Source organism: Camelus ferus, chromosome 12 (assembly GCF_009834535.1).
Source record: "Camelus ferus isolate YT-003-E chromosome 12, BCGSAC_Cfer_1.0, whole genome shotgun sequence".
Taxonomy (NCBI): domain Eukaryota; kingdom Metazoa; phylum Chordata; class Mammalia; order Artiodactyla; family Camelidae; genus Camelus; species Camelus ferus.
In genome coordinates, this window is record NC_045707.1 from 33,857,034 (window position 1) to 33,879,528 (window position 22,495).

At 39.8% G+C, this 22,495-nt stretch overlaps 1 protein-coding gene across 1 annotated transcript in view; it reads right to left on the minus strand.

The window, feature by feature from the left end:
- The window catches only part of GRIP1 (glutamate receptor interacting protein 1), a 614,867-nt gene that overhangs the window by 153,973 nt on the left and 438,399 nt on the right, over window positions 1-22,495 (minus strand).

The window sequence follows — 22,495 nt, forward strand, 5'->3', positions numbered from 1 at the left end:
TGGCTATCCCAGTGTAGTTTATGAAAATGGGTACCAGTGGGGTAGTTTGCACTAGGTTCAAAATAAATAATCTGACATGACTTATGTACAAGGATAATATTCGCCCTTTGTTTTCTGCCATTCTGAAGTGGCTTTCTCTGTTTTTCTCCTTGCAACTCCAAATGGAGCAATTGGGAGTTGTAACATAAGGGGCAAGAACAGAATTTTAAATAATACAAAAGCATATGGTGCAGCAGCAAATTCCACGTTCCTGGCACATTTTCGCTGACAAGCCAACCAACACAAGAGTGATTTCCACAGGTTTAGGAAAAATATTATTATTTTTTTTAATTAAATTTTTTTTTAATTTTGGGGGGAGGTAATTAGGTTTATTTATTTATTTATTTTAATGGAGGTCCTGGGGGTTGAACCTAGGACCTCATGCATGCTAAGCATGCACTCTACCACTGAGCTATACCCTCCCCCAAGAAAAATATTATTGACTCTCTAATGTGGTTTTTTTTTTTGGTCTTTCAGAAAACAAAGTACAATAATAGCATCATGTTACAACTTATATCATTTCTTACAAAATGCATCACAATGTTAAGGCAGGGTTGGTCTTCAGAATTCCCAGGGAGTGGCTATTAATCTCTCCTTCTCTACTTTCAAAATTAAAAAATCTCACCAATCTTGTGGGGATAATGTCTGTGCACCAAGAGAGAATGCAAATCTTTTGATTTTAGGCACAACAGAAAGAAAACTTTAAGAATATCCTTCCTTTCCCAAATGAAAATGCATGAACATTTACCTACCCAGAGGCTAACTATGACAAACACTTTCCAAATTCTCTGATATGCTATTTTCCCTCCTCTGCATACACTTTCTGGGGTGGGGAAATTGGACAGTTTTCCAACTCCTGAATCAGGTTACGAATTTCAGGGATTATGACCTTCTAGGACATCAGAGATGCTCACATTAAAATGCAAGAACACACTTTCTTTTTTCAAAGTCAAAAAAACCAAAATCACTATTTGCACACCTCTGCCCTTTCCTTGATTACATGTGACAGAGTTAATTATCATTTCAAAAATTTTATGAATGCTTATCATAAAGGTTTTTAAATGGTTGCTGCTGGTCTATTATTCCAACAGCCAATAAAAAAAATCAAATCATGTTAGGGAAGGAAATAGTCTTTCATCTGATCTAGTGAGGAGAACAGAGCACTTGAGGAAAGAAGGCAAGGGGGACAGGCCACTGATCTCCTTAGCGATATATTAATGTGAGTCTAGGCAGGTCTTTCGAGATTGCCAGGTCCTGCGACCTTAGCAGCACAGCATATACTTCCTTTTTCCTGACAGTTTCATGACACAGCATCTGTGAGTTGTTACTGCTCTTTAAAGTAGAAGCCGAGGAAGAGTCTATGAGTGTGAATGATGTCAGCTTCATTTACTACATTTTGTATGAGAGACCAAACATGATTGAAATTCAAGAAGCAAAATTCTTGTCAAGGGCACAAAAGTGTGGGCTTTTTTTTTTTTACATCATTTACCAGAAGCATTTGTAACAACAGTCCATCACTGTGTGCATTTCACCCATGCCCCCACAACACAGAACAGAACAACCCCCTATAGCTCCCATAAAGACACACACAGGCCCAACCAATAGTTGAAGAGGTCAACTTAACAAACAACCCCTATCAGTCCTCCGTGGCAGAAGGCTAGTTATAATTATTTCAAAAATAAGGTTAATAACTAAAGTAATGAAAATGACATAATAATGACTATTCATATTATAGAGACATAATGTGCTCAACAATTTTGCCCAACAAAAGAACTGTTTGCATTTTCTTCAAATACGTAGATTGATCCTGTATATCTAAGCACTTAATATAGAGCTTTACTTGAAGAGTTGGGAGCATAACTTTTTAAGTGTTTGTCTTAAAGGTCAATCAGAAATGCACAAAGAAGAAACTATGAAATAGTAATAACAGGCAACTGAGAAATAAGTTTCAATTAATAAGAACTTCATTCCTATGTTGGTTTCAAGAGCATGCTTCCTGAGCAAAATGGGATCCCAGGACATAGGTGCAGCTTTATGGGATGGGAACAATGCAGTTTTTCCAGAAGGACCCCAGGTCTTTCCCAGGCTTCTGGCTGAATCCTGAAAATCTAGAAAAGCTAAATTTGATTAGTTTAATTTGATCTCTGTTAAAACATAAATCCACCTGGGATACTTTTTTAAAAATTTTTTTTATTGATTTATAATCATTTTACAATGTTGTGTCAAATTCCAGTGTAGAGCACAATTTTTCAGTTATACATGAACATGTGTATATTCATTGTCACATTTTTTTCTCTGTGAGCTACCGTAAGATCTTGTATATATTTCCCTGTGCTATACAGTATAATCTTGTTTATCTATTCTACAATTTTGAAATCCCAGTCTATCTCTTGCCAACCCCTGCCCCCTTGGCAACCACAAGTTTATATTCTATGTCTGTGAGTCTATTTCTGTTTTGTATTTATGCTTTTTTTTTTTTCTTTTTTTTTTTTTTTAGATTCCACATATGAGCGATCTCATATGGTATTTTTCTTTCTCTTTCTGGCTTACTTCACTTAGAATGACATTCTCCAGAAGCATCCATGTTGCTGCAAATGGCGTTATGTTGTCAGGTTTTTATGGCTGAGTAGTATTCCATTGTATAAATATACCACCTCTTCTTTATCCAGTCATCTGTTGATGGACATTTAGGCTGTTTCCATGTCTTGGCTATTGTATATAGTGCTGCTATGAACATTGAGGTGCAGAGGTATCATCCTGAAGTAGGGTTCCTTCTGGATATATGCTATCCAGGACACTTTTTAAAATGGTAATAGTCAATTACCCTGTTTAAAAAATGTTTCAAATTTTCCCCCAAGAGCTAGTTTTAATAGTACAAAAGAAAGGAAATATTCACATACAAGTTGACTGAGTAATTTGTGCATTCATTGAGTCAAGCATTTATTGAGTGCTTACTATGAGCCAGACAATGAAACCCAAAGATGAAAAAAGTCAGAGATGTTTATAGCCTAGTCACAGAGGCAAATGAGTCACAGACCATGATGCCACAGTGTGGGTTGTGGGGAAGGTGGCCACAGAGGAGAGGGTCCTGGCAACAATGTAAAATGAAGATTTGCTGTTTCAAATGCAACATTTATCTCACAATTTTGTCTTCTGTCTAATCTGTCTGTATATATCGATCAGGATTAGTGGAGCAGAATAGACCAAAGGAGGAATCTAAATTAGGCAAAACTCAGGAGTAAGGATAGAATATTGTTGCAAGAAAATGTGCTGAATCACAAGAATGTTAACTGCCAATAAGCATCTCTAGTCCCTAAAGGACTGACTAAATCATTTATGGGTGTTTCCAAAGGGAGGAGGAGAAAAGAAGCAATTTGGAGAGGGTAGAACATGCTTCTGGAATTTGCTTCCTGCTAACCTGCACTATCCACTAGACTAATCAATCATTTTATGTCTTTTTTGGTGTTTAATGTTTGCATAATGATCTAATGGCAAGGAGAAATGAAGACAGATGCATTCATTTGCATGAGTTCACTTGTATACCAAGGCTTACTGAACAGAGCTCGCAGTCAAACAGTGGAACTTGGGCAAGTCAATATATACTGACAATTTCTTTGTGATTTAAATTGCAAATATCCTTCCCCAAATTAAGAGAACCTTGTAGTAAAGATTGCAGTCTCTCTGAATTAGCAAGCAGCACAGGGAACAGGTGATGCCCAACCGGCAAGAAATGAGATGGTTCTGGATGTGACGTTTTCCTTAATCACCATATTTAATTATCGTAGAAAGGAAATTACAGGTTTACATCTGTACCAGTACTCTCTCAACATAACCAACACAAATCTCACTGATAGAATGGGATTTAGTTGTTTGCTGTTTTTCTTTGGCTTTGTAATTCAATCCTCTTAATTACTGAACTCCAGAATTTTAAGGAAAGCAACAAGGATGCCTGGCAAAAACAAGAGATGTATGAAACATTCTTGCAAACAAGTAAGAAAATTCAATAACACAGATGATTAAAAAATTATTGTGCAGAAAACCGTAGCCTTTTATAAACAAACAACAACCAGTTAGAAGTTATCATAGAAGAAAAAAACCACATTTATAATAGGCAAAAACTAAAATCTCTAAGAAAAAAATTATTGAAAAATATATGAGATCTATAGGAAGAAAACTTTAAAACACTTTTGAGAGTTTAAGATCAGAACCAATAAAAAGGCATCCCATCATTCATTGAATAAAAACTGAGCATTTACTATGTGCCAGACACCATCCTAGGCTTTGGAGATACAGAACTAAACAAAAAAGAGAAAATCCTTGACACCTAGGAACTGATATTCTAGTAGACAGCATAACCCAATGTAAAAAATGTGACAATTCTCCCTAAATTAATCTATAAAGTTCACAATATTCATACAAATGTCAATAGCATTTGGGTGTCACAAGATACATTTTTTTTACAATTGTAAAAATGGAACATGCATCCTTGGAAAGATTCTGTGAAAAACTGTATTCCTAAAGCCTGTCAGCTGACTGTTTAATGTTGCTGTGAAAGAATAGAAAGAGCCTACCCAGGAAGCCCACCTGAACGAGGTGATGGAGTTATGACTGGATGTCACACCACCAACTGTATCTCCTCTGAGAGAGACTACAAAAACAACCAGACACCGTGGAAGTAGGGACCTATAGTGGGAAGGCTGGCAAAGTCTCTGTGTTTACACCCCCAAACATTGCTCAGAGTCTGGATCTGTCTGGATGCATGAAAAAAAAAAAAAAAAGAAAAAAAGAAAAAAGAGAGAGAGAGAGAAGAATGGAAAGAAAAGAAGAATCATAGGCATGGGGCATTCAGAACCCATAAGAACATCTTAGTGCTCTGTAATACTCAGATTGTAATGTTTTATATAGAATAAAGGTACAGCATGATAATCTTACTTTGCTCTGAGAAACTTCTTGTGTCTGGAAATTCTGGCCTCATTGCTTATTTTAAAAGCCTAGCTAGGCTTAGACCAGATAAAGGGAGTTACTTGGAACTTCTGGGAGGTCCCTGAAATGAACAGCGGATTACAAAGCGAACAATTGTAGCAGCAGTTACTGAAAGCAGGGAGACAGACAAAAAATGATGATCACAACAGTGATAAGAGATCCGACGAGAGGAAATAAAGGCCCATCGTGGTGCAACCTGGGAGGGTACTTCATCAGACTGGGCAAGTCGTGCTCACTCTGGATAGTTCCTCGGAGGGGTCATTCCTGAGCTAAGTCTTGAAGACAGTCTTGGCTCAGCAAATGGAGGGAGAGGAGGTGTTATAGGCAGAGGAACAAGAAATGGCAGGTGATTACGTGGGTTCTGGGGAGTGCAAGTCTATCAGTTCAGTTTGCACTTTCCCAGTCTGGCTGCATGTCAGATTCACCCGGGGACTTAAAATATCAACGTCTGGGTCCACCCGAGATCAAACCAGAATATCCCTGATGAGATTTTTTTTTAATCAAACTTTTAGTTGTGAGATAACTTAACTAAATTTTTGTTTTGTTTGTTTTGTTTTGTTGGGAGGTCATTAGGTTTATTTATTTATTTAATTATTTTGATGGAGGTGCTGGGGATTGAGCCCAGAGCCTCGTGCATGTTAAGCATGTACTCTCACCACTGAGCTATACCCTCCCCACCAACTTAATTAAATCTTAATTGTGAAATTCCATGCAGTTGTAAGAAATAGTAGAGAGATCCCTGGTAACTTCTGCCTTGTTCTTCCCCAACGGTAACACCTTGCAGAATGATAATACAATAGTACAAGTAGGATATTGACATTGATGCAGTCAAGATACAGAACATCTCCATCACCACAAGGATCCCTCATATTGTCCTCTACAGACCACCCACTACCCTCCTACTCAACCCCTTCTTTAACCCCTGGCAACCTCTACCCTATTACCTATGTTTATAACTTTGTTATTTTTAAGAAAGTTAAATAAATGCAATCACACAGTGTAAAACCATTGTGGTTGGTTGATTTTTTACACTCAGGATAACTTTCCAGTGATTTATCCAAGTTGTTGTGTGTAGCAATAATTTGTTCCTTTTTATTGCTGAGTAATACTCCATGGTATAGATATACCACAATTTGTGTCATCATTTACCAGTTGAAGGACATTTTGTTTGTTTTCAGTTAGGGGCTATTATGAATTCAGCTGTTATAAACATGCATGTGCAGGTTTTTGTGTGAACAGAAGCATTCATTTATCAGGGATAAATGCCCAGGAGTACAAGTGCTAGGTCATAAAGAAGTTGCATAGTTTTCTAATAAACTGTGAAACTGTTTTCCAAGATAGCCGTAGTTTTCAGTGAACAAGTCCTATACATGTTTTATTAGTTTTACACTTAAGTATTTCATTTTGGGAGAACAACTGCAAATGGTACTGTGTCATTAATTTTGATGTACAAGTGTTCATTGTTAGTATATAGATATACAATTGATTCTTGTATATTTATCTCATGCCTTGTTGAAGTCACTTAATAGTTCTAGGAAGTTTTTTTTTTTGTAGATTCCTTAGGGTTTTCCATATAGACAATCATGTCATCTGCAAGAAAGGACAGTTTTTGTTTCTTTGTTTCCTATCTGTATATCTTATTTCCCTTTCTTGCCTAAAGCACAGGCTAGAACTTTCAGCATTACGTTGAATAAGAGTGGTGAGAATGGATATCCTTGCCTTGGTCCCTATCTTAGAGGAAAAGCACTTAATGTGTCATCAAGTATTATGTTACACGTAGGTTTTTAGTGGATATTTTTTATTATGTTTTGGAAGTTTCCCTCTATTCCTATTTTTCAGAGAGTTTTTATCATGAGTTTGAATTTTATCACTTTTTTTTTGCACTGATTGAAATGATGATGTGATTTTTTTTCTTCTTTAGTCTGATAATGTAGAGGATTACATTGATTGATTTTCTAATATTGAACCAATCTTGCATCCCTGAAATAAACTCTACTTGCTTGTGGTATATAATTATTTTTAAATATTGCTGATATTTTGTTAAGGGTTTTTTGCATCTATATTCATCATGGATATCATCTGTAGTTTTCTTTTTGTACTTTCCTTGGTTTGTGTATCAGAGTAATAATATCAGCTTCATAAAATAAATTGGGAAATGCATTCTTCCCTCTTTTGTTTTCTGGAAGAGATTGTGTAGAATTGCTGTTTATTCTTTTTAAACATTTGGTGTAATTTTTCAATGAAACCAGCTGGGTCTCGGCATTTCTTTTTTTGGAGTTTTAAAATTCACTTCTCTTAATAGTTACAGGACTATTGAAATGATCTATTTCAGATTCAGTGAGTTGTGGTAGTTTGTGCTCTTCAAGGAATTGGTCCATTTCAATTAGATGAAAATCCTTGCAGGTGGGCAACTGGATTTTTTTTTTTTTAAGCTTCCCAGGTGATTCTAACATGCAGACAAGATTGAGGGACACTGACTTAGAGTCTAGTGCATGAGGAAAGATTGGTGAAAACTAGACTGGGAAGCAAACAAAGGAAGTGCTCAAATTTGAGTTTTAGAAAAGGTTTAGCCTGTTGTTAGTGTAAAGCAGTAGATTTGGTAATGATGACATGAACTGTCAGGGAGAAAGGTATTAGGTTTGAGTCAAGGAGACCATTGGAAGGTCACTGCAGTAATATAACGTATTAAGCTAGGCTAGGTTGAGTCAACAAATCCAAAAATCCTCAGCCACAACAGGAGCTTATTCTGCTCATATCCAAGTCTAAGGTGGGTGTTCCTGATCAGAAGCCAGCTCCTCTTCATGTAGACATTCAGGGATCTATGCTCTTTTCCATTTTGTGGCTCTGTCGTCCTCTGGGGCTCTGGTTCCCAAACTGTGCACAATGTGCCTCAGGGTTCTATAGTGAACTCACAAGACCACCATGGACTATCCGAACATTCTGAGGGATTTACAGGCATACTTGGTATCTGTTGGATACACCACCATCTACGAGCTAGATGCAGCTTTGTTGCACATCAGATCACATTACACTGCCTTTGTTGATAGGCTGTCTTTCCAAAGCTGGGGTTTTCTGGTGATTGCTGTGATGAGAAGGAAGTTCCATGTGAAAATCAATGTGGAATAGAAAGTGAAGTTGTTAATGTTTAATTTGATTTGAAGGTTTGAGAAGTTGTGCAGTGCCCCCAAAGCACACACATACCATTACTAAATACTGTGGTTCTTTAAATTTATATGAATGATATTTTTTCAAACGGCTACAAAATGGTTAGGAGATAACACATATTAGGTTGTTAGGAACCTGACTACTTAATAAGTGGAACGACTGATATTCCATTCAACCTGGAGGTGATGTGAAAAAAGTACTGAAACATTAAGGGCTCTGAGAACCGAGAAAATTTGGAAACTTCTGCCCTCAAATTTTATCTTGTCTGCATTCACCTAGTGGAAGGGGAAAAAGAACTCTCTTAAAAGCCACCACTGGCCTGATTCTGTTCCAAGAACTTGCTCCAAGTCCATATCTAACTGCAAAGGAGGCTGAGACCCTCCCCTAGGGGCCCCTGAAGGTCTGTAAGACTCTCACCTGGATCTGAATCACAAAAAGAGAAAATGCATTTTAAAATTCAGCAATATACGTACTGCAGAGGCTCTTTACTTACTGAAGTTCCATTTACTATGTACATTTTTTAAAATGTCATAAACAGTAACACAGAAATACTATTGATGAAAACTTTATACAAGTCACCAATTTTCCGATGCTAATGATAGGGTGTTTTGTTCCCGTCTGCCTCTCCAGTGCCTAGAATGGCACCTGGTGCTTCCTGGTAGCTGCTGACAAAGGAGCACATCAGTCCCAACACAGGGAATTAGGACCCGAAGGTGAGCATCGGCTTGGGGCAACAGAACTACTGCTGGATGGTGCCGAAGCAAAATGATATAGCAGCAGAATTTGAACAGCAGCAGACAGAGTTATTTCCCTAAGCTTCTCTGGTTGATTATTTTTACCATTGCCTTCGTAAGGGGGATTGAGGCTCATACCAGCACACTATAGCTATTTCTGTGTATTACCTTTGGAGAGAAGATTATTGCTCACACTACAGTTTTATCTGTGTATTACTTTAAGTGATGCCACTAGGAAGTTTATCCCCCTCAGGAAATAAACAAATGCTTTTTCCAATACTCATTTCAAGTTCCTCCTCGCATCTCCTGGTTCAGCAAAGCTGCTGTGATCAAAGCTGGGTTTCTGTGATGAACAGCTGCATTTTCAGTTTCGGTTCTTGTCACCCAGACTAGCAGGGAAAGGTCTTTTGCTTTCCACCTCTGTGTAGTGACATGAGGGATGTACCAGAATTTTTCTTATCCCCTGGGAATCTGAACATAAGTTAGCTTTGTGGCAGGGATGTACAGCACATAAATATTACCTCCCACAAATATTCATGTGAAAGAAAATTATGATCGGTATTTATCTCACACAGTGACGGGAAGGGTTGGATTCATATCTGTACATTTCTTAGATCACCTCAAGAGAAAGAGGATACACATATATCCAGTACCAACCACAAAAATCTGAGCCCCCTGAAAGTATGTGATATACAGTTCAGTATTAAAAAAAAAATAGATAAAGCAGAGATGTGGACTCTTGGTGTAACTGACTCAGATATATTATGTCTTGTATTGTATATTTAGAAAGACTGTCACTTCCTTTAAATTATGGCAATACTAGGATTCTTTCGGTTTTCCACTTCTTCAAAATCAGTGATTTAGCTGTCAAAATTTGCCAGTAAACTTCCCAGGGTTGCAACTGATTCATAAGTTATTTAATATCTGGGGGTCTTAGTTTCTTTATCTGAAACAAGGATAATAAAAGTAACTGCTCTTTGGGTTTTGGAAAGATGAAGTGGTAAAATTCTTATAAGGAACCTATTCTAGTACCTGCCGCATGGTAAGTATTCACTATATATGTTAGTCATGGTATTACTCGTCTCCTCATTATTATTTGGATATAGGAAAATTTCCAGGTATGCAGGTTGCCCATCTTCTACTGCATTTTGATTGTTATGAATAGAAGACAAAACAATTCGCAGTGGTACTTAACCATTTGTTGAGTCATAGATTCCTTTGCCAATGAAAGCCATGGGCCCTTCTCCCCAGAAAAATTCTCTATATAGTTTCAAGGGAATTCACAGATACCCTAACCCTAAATTCCATCCATGTTTCTACTTAAGAAATCCTGAAGATCTTACATCAGATTTGAGCAAGGTGAACATCAAAGAACATCCCCTGCTAGGCTGGCATTTTATAATCTGTGTGCACGTCAGGTAGGGGTCATGAAACAGAATCAGGAAGCAATTCACCTCGGTGAAACTTTCCCTATTCTGAGCAGGATGGCCTGCGTGGTAGACATTTACATCTTGAGAATCCATAAGGACCAGCAAAAGGCACTGGACAGGCGATCCAGTAATTGCACCTGTCTCAGGGGCCCCAGGCAATTTTCCTTTGGGGGAAACTCTCCATCTGCCACTTTTTACTTGCAGATGGTTGTAATCACATTTTCAGTGCTGTTGGCAGGACTGAAACCTGGATTCCATAAGTAAAACTTAAGCAACTGGCATGGCTAACTTTGAAATTATTCTGATCTTTAATGTTCTCCTGGAGAAGCTAACGGCATTCTTACTGCTACTTCTGCCATTCTGGTCCAAAAATATTTTTTTAGCATCTGCTATTGTCAGACTCTGTGCTAGGGGCAAGCATTTCCAAGATCCATAATCACAGCCTCAACCTTTCTGCAGCTCACATTTCAAATGTCTAAGAGACAAACATCTACACTAATAATCTCAAAAGTGTGGTTGGTGTAGTGTGGCCTGGGAGCCTGAAGAATAACAAACGTTTCAACTTGTAGTCCTGGGAGAGCCCCCTGTAGGCTATGAATGTGTATTTGGATGTTTAAATTCTTTCTTTAGGTGAAAGTAGGAAATTTACTGGCAGTATTACTATCATTTCTGTCTAATAGCTGAAGAAACAGAGGTATTGACATTTGCTTAAGCAAATCAATGAGATATTGTTGGAGAGAATCTTTTATTTTTGCAAGTCTTTTAGGATATCCTTTTGGCCAGTATCTTACGTGGAATAACTACTTAGACATGAAAAACTAGAGCTACCGTGCTAGGATCAGAATGATCAGGCGGTCTGGTCTGGGAGTCTAGCTGGACAACAAGGGGTGAGAAATATGTCTTGTCTAGCTGGGTGGGTGAGAAGAAAGGCACACGCTGGAAGTGAAGGAAAACACCAAGACAGACAGATACCAGGCAAGGCTGCATGAGCATCTAGTGAGAGCTAGTCACCAGGGAGTCAGGAGCTGAGCTGGTACCCGAGACTGGGAGCTAAACACTGCTTAGGGGCTGTTGCTTCTTCAAAGATACGGAAAGAACAATGCTTGGGGGCCCATGTTGCCTGAAAAGGAAATGAAGGGAGGTCACACGTCAACAAGAAATCAGACTTCTTAATCAGGACAAAATGGGACCTGGGTACACCTGCTTAGCTTCCTCCTTCCATAGAGACCTGAGTCTACCATGACTGAGACAACTGAATTGAAGAGCAAAATCAAAATGAAGAAGTCCCTGACCCCATTTTAGATTATCCATCCTTTTCAAGCAGTTAATAATTTTCAAAATGGTTCACATCCATTATCTAATTTAACCTTCAGGACAACCCTGTGATGAGGATAACAGTCCCATTTTATAAAGACTTGAAAACTGGCTCCTTAAGCAGAAGTCTGTATCTGTTTTAGGTGCAGGAGACTGCCTCCTCACATAACTGAATGCAATGAATGTTCGGACTCATCATAAAGTGATTGCTCAACAATGGACACAAGAAAGTGTAGATGAAATACTATTGAGAAAAGAGCTGAAAAATAAGGCCAGCCTCAGGCAGACTCCAAGCCACCAGGGCCACAGTAAATCAGTAAGTCTGTCCCTCTCATTTTGTTATAGACGTCAGGGGCACTTATTTGACTTTCTCTTTGTTTTATGAGACTTGATCCATTTCAAATAAAGTAACAGATGGAAAACTAATAGTGCAGTCATGGACTCTCCACGGAGAAGCCAGGCAGCCTGCTGCAGTGAGCCTCAGTTTTATTAGAGCCCTACTGAGACCCCACTGGAATTCAGAACTGGAGGAGGCTGTGCCGCTCACGTCAAGGACAGCTCCCACATCCACATCCACATCCTCCCTTTCAGCTTCCTCCATCCTAACAAGGAGGTTAGCCTTGTCTGCTGGCCTTTTTCCTGATCCAGCTCTTCTTTTTTCCTGCTCCATTTGGGAAAGAACCATATTGTTGTCCCAAGGGAAAGGCTCCCCATTAGCGTGAGCAGCAAGGGAATGAGCAGACAAACCTAGCAAGGCGTTCACATGATTTTGTAAAATTTTAAAAGGTATTTTTTGTATTCTTTTTCTTCAAGAGCTGCCTCCCCTCCAATTGCATAAGCTCCAGGCACCACAAAACCTAGATTTTCCTTTGATAATACCATTTGACATTTGTCTACCACTTGAAGAGTTTCCTAACAGAGTCACATATTTTCTCATTCGATTCTCACAGAAACCTAGGATCTTAAAGATGAAAACACTGAAGCTTTTCAAGGTGAGAGGATTTGCCTAAGGACACCGTATCAGGCAAATCATTTTGCTAGAACTTAAAACGAGGTGCTCTGACTCTGAATTCAGTCTTCTTTTCACTACATCACCTGGATAACACGGGTTGGCTTGGCTTGGCAAGTTGCCAATGTGGTTCTCACCAAAAACAATTTCCAAATTCTAGTAAAAAACTCTAAGACGGTTTTTCTTTTCCTTCTTCAATGTAAGCATGAAACATTAAAACAACTCGTGGTTCAAGGGCATTGTGAAAGCCACTTTCACACAACAGGTAAAAGAATATTTACTGATTTGTACTGAGGTAGCAACCTGCCAGACCTTCATTTGGAAGGCCACACCAGTCCCAGAAAATAACAACTTTGTGTTGAAATTCATGAGAAATATGCCCTGCTGAATGTCAAAAGAAAAACTTACTCTTTTTTTGTTGTTTTGTTTAATCTTTGTTTCACTCAGTGATATACACACACAGGAGCATATTTTTCTCATATCTGAAATCTGGATACATATTTCCTGAAAAAATATTACTACTGTCTTTTTTTTCCATTGCATATTTCTCCTTAACAGATTCATCATGTGGTCTGAATGCAATATCCACCCATGTTATCAAGTATGAACAAAGTAGAGGACAGTTTCTTTTTAAAAGCACGATGCCCTACCAATGCCTTTAAAATCTATTAAAGAATATCTCACCAAGCCCAGGAGAGCATTACAATAATTGCTTCTCTTACCCAGGTGAAAAAGAACGTATCTGTCAACTACAAAAGTGCAGAAGCAATTAACACCTCAACACTCTACTGGGAAATTGCTTAAGTGAAAGAAACAACAGGGGTGCATCATGGTTATTGTATTTCTAATATTTAGTTACTAGCGTGGCTGTAGAGTGCCGCAGTCCCTCCCACCCAGCCTCCCCCGCACAGTAGGGCCAGGGGCTAGTGTGTGCACAACTCAGGGTGTACTTGGGGGTTCGCACGGGTGGCCCACGTGGTTCTTCAATCACATTTTTCAGAGGCTGAATGCAGAAACAGGCGTATGCACTAGTGAGGTCCACGTGCAAGGCTATGTATGTCTGAAATTAGTAACTTCTCAGGCATAAAACACACCTTTCTGGATTCAGTAACACCACAATGGAACTGCCTTATTCGTCCTCTTCCAAGACTGGGCTACTAAATAGAAAGTTTCTATTTACCAACCCTTCGATGCAAACAGTAGAGGCACATGCCTAAGCTGGGGAGGTGGGGAGGAATTGAACAGGTAAAAATCCTCTTTTGTCTGCAGCAAGATCTAGAGAGAGAGCCTAGACGTCCAATCCATCAGTTCTCTCCTCCCAGCAATGTTATACGGCCTTGACTGAGTGCAGTCTAGGCACACAAACCTGATTAGGGTCTGAGAGACACAGAAGTTGAAAATAGGGCCTAGACTTCCGCAAAGCTTAGTAAAGGTAAAATGTACTGCTTTCCTTCCTCCTCACCCCACTCCTAAAGCTTGGCTGCTGTAAGAGGGACCAAAGTCACTCTCAGAATTCTCAGAGAAAATCATACAGGATGCTCCAGTTACTGCTTCACACAGATGAAGGCAGGTAAGAGTGAAAAAGGTGGCATATGCAGAACAGCAACCAACCCAGAAAGATGCTGGAGGAGACTCGGAAGGAGGCGGGCAGTGTGTTCACTTTGCCTGGTGGCTGAATTAAACCACAGATGATCTTAAAGGTCACCCGGTTCGAGACTGACCTCCGTTTGATTGTCTTTACTGTGTGCCTACACTCACCACCCAGTACCTGTCTGAATACCCCCGTGTGAGAAACTACCCTTCTCAGAGAGCTACTGATGTCTTCTTCTGACAGTCTGGATGGATAATGACTACGTATATTAAGCCCCTCCTAGGTACTGGGCCTGACTCAGTGTGCTGTGCCGGACAGACTCTAAGGTGGTCATTCATGATGCCTAACTTCTGACCGTGAGCCCTGTATTATCCCCTTTTTTGAGTGTGGGTATGACCTGTGACTTGGACCTAACCAGGAGAATATGGCAAAGGTGCCAGGAGGTATGTGATTACATGCACATGATTATGCCCAGGAGACTGTAGGCCCATTTTGCTGGAGACTTTCCTGCCCTTGTGGGTTCTGAAAAAGCAGGCAACTATGTTAGAGCTGAAGGCCTCTGGCTGACAGCCAGCAAGAAACTGAAGACCTGAATTGAATTCTGCCAACACCCTGAGTGAGCTTGGAAGCAGACCCTTCCCAGTCAAGTCTTAGATGAGGCTGCAGTCCTGGATGACACCCTGACTGCAGCTTTGTGAGACCCGAGACAGAGGGCCAGAGAAGCTGTGCCTAGATTAATGACCCACAGAGACTGTGAGATAATAAATGTGTTGTTTTTAAGCTGTGGAATTTGCAGTAGTATTGTTACACAGCAATACATGACTAATATAGATGCTTTATAGGCATTAACTCATTTAGTCCTCCTTACTGTCCCATTTCACACAATGGGACAACTAATAGATGAAGCACGAAACTTAAGCAAATAGCCAAAGTTCACATAGCAGTAGGTGGCAAGGCCATAATTCAAACAAGGCAGGTGAACTCCAGAGCCTGTGTTCTCAGCCAGGAAGCCTGCCTGTGCTTTTTGAAAGTTTTCCCTCAAGTTGCTTCCGAATCTGATTTCCTTTGACTCGCCCTTATAGCACAGGTGAAAAATCCAAATGCAGGTATGAATCAGATACACTAAATGAATGAAGCAGGCTGTGTGTAACCTGACCAGTAGGGTGTGGACATGAAATAGAGTGAAGACCAACAGGTGCTGCCTTATGGTACTCGCGGGCCAAACACACCTGTTGGCTGCCCTTAGCCAGCGGGATCCTGTTGGCTGGTGATCTGACATGTGAGGTCTAGTTATGCTTCTGAGATCATAAAGGACACACTGACCCCTCTTCCATATGATTGAAAATATTTCAAGGCAGTGATCACTTTTGTTTCCAATCTTCCATTTGCTCTTACTTACATAAATGGTGAGACTCTGACATTTTTGTTGTTCTCTCTTGCAGATGGTCTTCCTGACACATGTATACAAATATATTTCAGTGTAAGACTCAAATGACACAGAGGCATACGGAACAAAGCCTGAAAGGACCCTGCACATTCTCCCTCTCCTTCTCCTCTCATCTCAGAGGAAACCACTGTCAAAGTTTGTGCCCAAACTTCCATTCTCTTTTCAGATACTAATATTTAACCAAAATTGGGTTAAACTATGCAATGACAACTTGCTGTTTTCAACACAGCAATAGGTCTTTGAGACCTTTTCATGACATTTTCTATCAGTTTGCGATCCCTCCTAGAGTGGCTGCACCCTCATCTGTTTGACCATTCCTCAGCTAATAGATATGCCAGGTTGTTTCCAACATCTCACTAACAAGCAATGAGTACCTCTGCATATACTGATTTGCTGGCACACTTCATTCCCAGTCCTGCCCATTTTCAGGGCACAACAATACTGAAATTAGGCCAATTAATAACTACAATGTCCTCTAAGTGTTCAAGCGAAAGGAATCACATGTTTCTCACTTTAAATCAAAAGCTAGAAATGAATGCACTTAATGAGGAAAGCGTGTCAAAAGCTGAGACAGACCAAAAGCTAGGCCTCTTGTGCCAAACAGTTAGCCAAGCAGTGAAAGCAAAGAGAAAGTTCTTGAAGGAAATTATAGGTGCTACTCCAGTCAACACACGAATGTTAAGAAAGTGAAACAGCCTCATTGCTGATGTGGAAAACGTTATAGTGGTCTGAACAGCAGATCAAACCAGCCACAACATTCCCTTAAGCCAAAGCCTAATCCAGAGCAACTCTAAACTCCTTTCAATTAGATGAGGCTGAGAGAGGTGAGGAAGCTGCAGAAGAAAAGTTTGAAGCCAGCAAGGTTGGTTTGCGAGGGCTCCTTAATATCCAAGTGCAGGGTGAAGCAGCAAGTGCTGATGCAGGAGCTGCAGCAAGTTCTCCAGAAGATCTAGCTCGGGTAATTCATGAAGGTGGCTACACCAAACAACAGATTTTCAAAGTAGAGTCCACAGCCTTCTATTGGAAGATGCCACCTACGACTTTCATAGCTAAAGAGGAGAAGTCAAGGCCTGGCTTCAGAGCTTCAAAGGACAGGCAGACTCTCTTGTCAGTTAGGGGCTAATGCAGCTGGTGACTTGAAGCTGAAACCAATGCTCATTTCCCATTCTGAGAATCCTGGGGCCTTTCAGAATTATGCTAAGTCTACTCGGCCTGCATTCTGTATTTGGAACAACAAAGCCTGAAAGACAGCACACCTGTTTACAACATGGTTTACTGAATATTTTAAGCCCACTATTGAGATCTACTGCTCAGGAGAAAAAAAAAAAAAAAGATTTCTTTCAAAATAGTACTGCTCATTGACAATGCACCTGGTCACCCAAGAGCTCTGATGGAAACATACAATGAGATTAATGTTGTCTTCATGCCTGCTAACACAACATCCCTTCTGCAGCCCAAGGATCAAAGAATCATTTTTACTTTTAAGGCTTATCACTCAAGAAATACATTTTGTAGGGCTATAGTTGCCACTGACAGAGATTCCTCTGGTGGGTCTGGGCAAAGTAACTTGAAAACCTTCTGGAAAGGATTCACTATTCCAGATGCCATGAAGAACATTTATGATTCATGGGAAGAGGTCAAAATATAACCATTAACAGGAGTTTGGAAGAAGTTGATTTTAACCTTCATGGATGACTTTGAGGGGTGCAAGACTTCTGTGGCAGAACTGATTATAGACATGATGGGAATAGTGAGAGACATATAATTAGGAGTGAAGCCTGAAGATGTGACTGAATTGCTGCAAACTCATGATAAAACTTGGGTGGATAAGGAGATACTTCTTATGGATGAGCAAAGAAAGTGGTTTCTTGAGATGCAATCTACTGGTGAAGATGCTGGGAAGACTGTTGAAATGACAACAAAGGATTTAGAATATTACATAAACTTAGTTAATAACGTAGTGGCAGGGTTTGAGAAGATGGACTCCAATTTTGAAAGAAGTTCTACTGTGGGTAAAATGCTGTCAAACAGCTTTGCACGCTGCAGAGAAATCATTCATGAAAAACAGTCAATCAGTGTGGCAAATTTCATTGTCCTTATTTTTAAAAATTGCCACAGCTACCCTACCCTTCAGCAACCACCACCCTGATCAGTCAGCGGCCGTCAATACCAAGGCAAGACCCTCCACCAGCAAAAGAGTATGACTTGCTGAAGGCTCAGATGATGGTAAGCATTTTTAGCAATAAAGTATTTTAAAATTAAGGTATGTACTGTTGTTCTTTTTAGACATGATACTATGGTGCACTTACTACACTACAGTACAGTGTAAACATTAACTTTTACATGCACCGGGAAGTCCAAAAATTCATGGCACTCGCTTTATTGTGAGAGTCCCTTTATGGGGTGATCTGAAACCAAACCTGCAGCATCTCCGGGGGATGCCTGCATGTAAAGACAATATAATGTATATACGTATTTGAGTGCTTCAGGGGGCTTTGAGAAAGATCTCTCATGATAACTTGTGAACAGAACAGAGTACCCTGAACTTGAAGTTTGTGGCTTTGAAGCTCACAGAGGGTGATACTCAAAGCCCATAAATCAGTGTTGATGGTGGAGTATCAAGGTTTATGGTGGGGGGTGGGTGCTGCAGAGCTCTGTCCTTGGTACTGCTATGCTCAAAATTCTTAACACTGTTAAGAATTCTAAACATTGATCTAACACTGTTAGATATTTAACCCTGTTAGTTCAAATTTGTGGCTAATTCACTGCTAAGAAGAGTGATGAATATATGTGATAAGCAGGAATAGAGACTATTTCCATTACGTTGGAAAGATGAGCTGAATCATTTGAGAGCTGGGTAAACAGCTGAAAAATGAAGGGCTTTGGGTTAAAATAATGCTAACCTCAAATATCAGCTTTGTTGTTGGAATAACTTGGGCAAGTTACTTGAGCCTTAATTTCTTCCTCCACAAAATTGGGATAATTAAATATCTCTTTTAAATGAGTAAGGCTGGCACATAATAGGTGCTGAGCAATTATTAGTACCCTCTACCCCCCATCCTCAAATCTTACTGACTGAAAATAATAGAAATAAATGTGTGGAACAGTGTTGCCCACCGTTATACAGAGTACTGCTGCTCAAGGGAGGGATTTCTCTTGAGAGAAATTCATGAGAACAAGGCCTACTGACTGAAAGTTCAATGTAAACAAACATCAGTATTTCATTTAAAAATAAAACCTTTCTTTAAAAATTGAAGTACAGTTGATTCACAATGCTGTGTTAGTTTCAGATGTACAGTAAAGTGATTCAGTTACATATATATTTTATATATATATTCTTTTTCAGATTCTTTTTCCATTACAGGTGATTGCCAGATATTGAATACAGTTCCCTGTGCTATACTGTAGGTCCTTATTATTTATCTATTTTATATATAGTAATGTGTATTTGCTAATGCCAAACTCCTAAATTATCCCTCCCCTACCTTTCCTCTTTGGTAACAATAAGTGTGTTTTCTATGTCTGTGAGTCTATTTCTGTTTCGTAGATAAGTTCATTTGTATCATTTTCAAAGATTCCACATATAAGTGTTGTCACATGATATTTGTCTTTCTCTGTCTGACTTACTTTACTTAATATGATAATCTCTAGGTCCATCCATATTGCTGCGAATGGCATTATTTTATTCTTTTTTATGGATGAGTAATATTCCATTATATCTAATATATCTATATATCTATATCTATATCTATCTCACATCTTCTTTATCTATTCATTTGTTGATGGACCTTTAGGTTGCTTCCATGCCTTGGCTATTGTAAACAGTGCTGCTGTGAACATTGGGGTGCATGTGTCTCTTTCAATTAGAGTAAAAGTACTATCTTAATCTGGATTAATTGAGTAGAACATCCAGATCAGGGAAGGTAATGGTTTCCTTGTACTCTGTTCTCTTTAGCTGGAGGAAGGATTCAGTTTTGGCTGCTACATACTAAAGAGCATTGACAAACTGGAGAAAGGCCATCAGGATGTGAAAAGCATGTCACAGAAGGCGAGGCTGAAGGAAGGAACATGCTTTACCTGGTTAAACAGCAGCGATGACTCAGGGACGAGATGATAGGTGCATTAAAGCACCTGAAAGACTTTGGGGAAGTTCACAAGAATCAGAAGAGCCAATGGGTAGAGACAGAAGGTGGGAAACTTCAGCCCACTTCAGGCATAAAGAATAAGAGATTTTAAAAAGCTGGGACTACCTTATAAGATGGTAAGTTTCCTGTCTCAAAAAATACTGAAGCAGAAGAAGTTAGATGTGAAGTTTCCTATGTAGAAAGAGGAAAACAGAAGGAAAGATATGTGTGTGTGTGTGTGTGTGTGTGCAAGTGAGTGTGCTAGCTTTCGGTGTTTATTAGAGAAAGAACAGTAGGAGTACAATAAGTTATGCCTCATCATTCCACCTTGGTATTTTCTAAGTTTTGATGTGTAATAGTGATCAGATCCTAAAGTAGGTGATGAAAAGAGTCTTTGATACAACAACCATGGACTGCATCCAGTTACCAGCCCTGCTGGGCAAAGCTTGGTAGGAGAATTTTTAATAAAGAAACATTTTCTTTAATCCAAGAGACTGTAACCTTAAATTAGAGGTAAATGCAGAATCCAGGAAAATAACCGCAGAGCAACTTGAAACAGGATGAGCTACACTGCCAAAAGATTTCATAAAAACACATAACATTCTGGCTTTTCTAAGAAGAAATGATCACGGGAGGCAGAAGTTGTAGGAGCGCTCCCAGGGTAGATGGAATGTGATATATGGGGATGACATGGGGCAGCAGCATCAGATGCGTAAGTTCACTTGATCCCTTTATGATCTGAAGAAGTAGGGTTTGCAAGGGAGATGAGGACTCTATTAAATTAGGGACCTAGGGGGCTGCAGGGTAATCCTTGGACACTGCCCAAGGCAGTCCACTCTCCCAGCCCTTGAAATGACACCTGCTCCTCACTCTACAAAGCCTATATCAGTCTCTTCCCTTCCTTCTCTGTGATGACCTCACCTATTATTTCAAGAAGAAAACAAGAGCAATCAGAAGAGGACTCACGTATCTTCTTAGCAGGAAATCTACCATCATCCTCCTGCCTTTGTGCCCTTGGACTCCACCTTCCCTCCTGCTGACACCTGCACTGCACGCTGGATGGCCCCCTCCAGCCTCTTCCAAGGCCTTGCTTTTGCTTTCATCCCTTCTCCCTCCTGCATCAAATTCTCCCGCTCCACTAGATCAACCACATCAGCACACAAACACTCTGTATCCTCTTCCGTATTTGAAGAGTCTCCCCTGGACCGCATGTCCCCTCTGGCTACTGTCCTATTTTTCTGCTCCTCCTGATAGATTTCTTTTTTTTTGAAATTTTGAAAGAGTTGCCCACATTCTCTGATTCTGTTTACTTAGGTCCTAGTTTCACCTCAACCCACTCCAATCAGGCTTTTGCTTCCACCCTTTTACTGAAACTTCTCTAGTTAGAGTGACTAAACTCTCTTTTACAGAATCCTGTGGTCAATTCTCACTCCTCATCATATTTACTTTTTTAATCAATATTGGTTCTTTCTCTCACCTTAATCACATGTGGTTCTTAACTTGGATTCCAGGGCACCACATTCTCCTGGTTCTCCTCTTACTAACTCTGTTTCTTCATGTCTTCTGCTGGAACTCCCTTCATTGCTGACCTCTGAAGACTGGTATGCCCCCGGCTCAGACCTTGGACCCCATCTCAATCTACCTAGATAATATCACTCATCCCCAAGGATGAATACTTACTGATAAATACCAACTGATAGCTCCAACATTTATATCTCCACCGACCTCTCTTCTGAGTTCCCTCCTCCCTTCTTACACTGATTCACTTCTTCCTCAGGGGGTCTCTGTCTCAGTAAATGTATACATATACTTATATATACAACAAAAGCCCCAAATGCCTTCCATGCCCGTTGAAATGCCCCATTACTGCGCTGTAAATCAACAACTATTTATCAATATACTGACCAAGAACAGAGCACTGGGGTTCTCAAAATCATTTTTTGGAGAAGAATCTCATTCCAAGCCAGTGTTTCCCACAGTACTCTGCATATAAACGCTGATGGATGGATTTGAGGGAACACATAAACCTTTTTAAAAAAAATTTCAGAGTTAAAAATTCTTTAAATTTATATTAGGAAAATATAATTAGCATATCAAATTCAAGGTAGTGAAGCATAGAATAAAGCTAAGTAAAAAAAGTGAAGCAATTTCAATTTACTTAAAGTCATATTAATTATAGTCGAGGTGGAACACAAATATGTAACCAGCACTGTGAAGATGACATGGGAGTGACTGAAACTGGGAAGCTGTTCTAAGTCACATAAGCCTGATGGATAAGAAAGGGGTACTGACGGGCCAACTGCTCTATTCTACAGTAAACCGTACGAGGGTTTTCTTCCCTTTCCCTAGTGCCAATCAATCAGTACAGCTTTCATCCAGCCTAATTCCCTAAAGTCACTTAATTAAAAAAATCTAGGCTGAAGGTCTCCCTAACCTGGGGAGTGAAAGAGTGAATTTTTCCGCAGTGCCAAAGTAGCAGACAGAAAAGACTTCCCCCTGGTAGCTCTTGTGCACGCATCCTTGGGCCTCCTTGTAAACTGTTCTTCAGAGACTGGGAGGCTGCGGTGGCCGTCTTCAGAGTCACTCTGATGACTCTGTGTACCTGGAATGTGACATCGACATTGACCGAATACCACCACTCCTATAACATGGGGGGAAA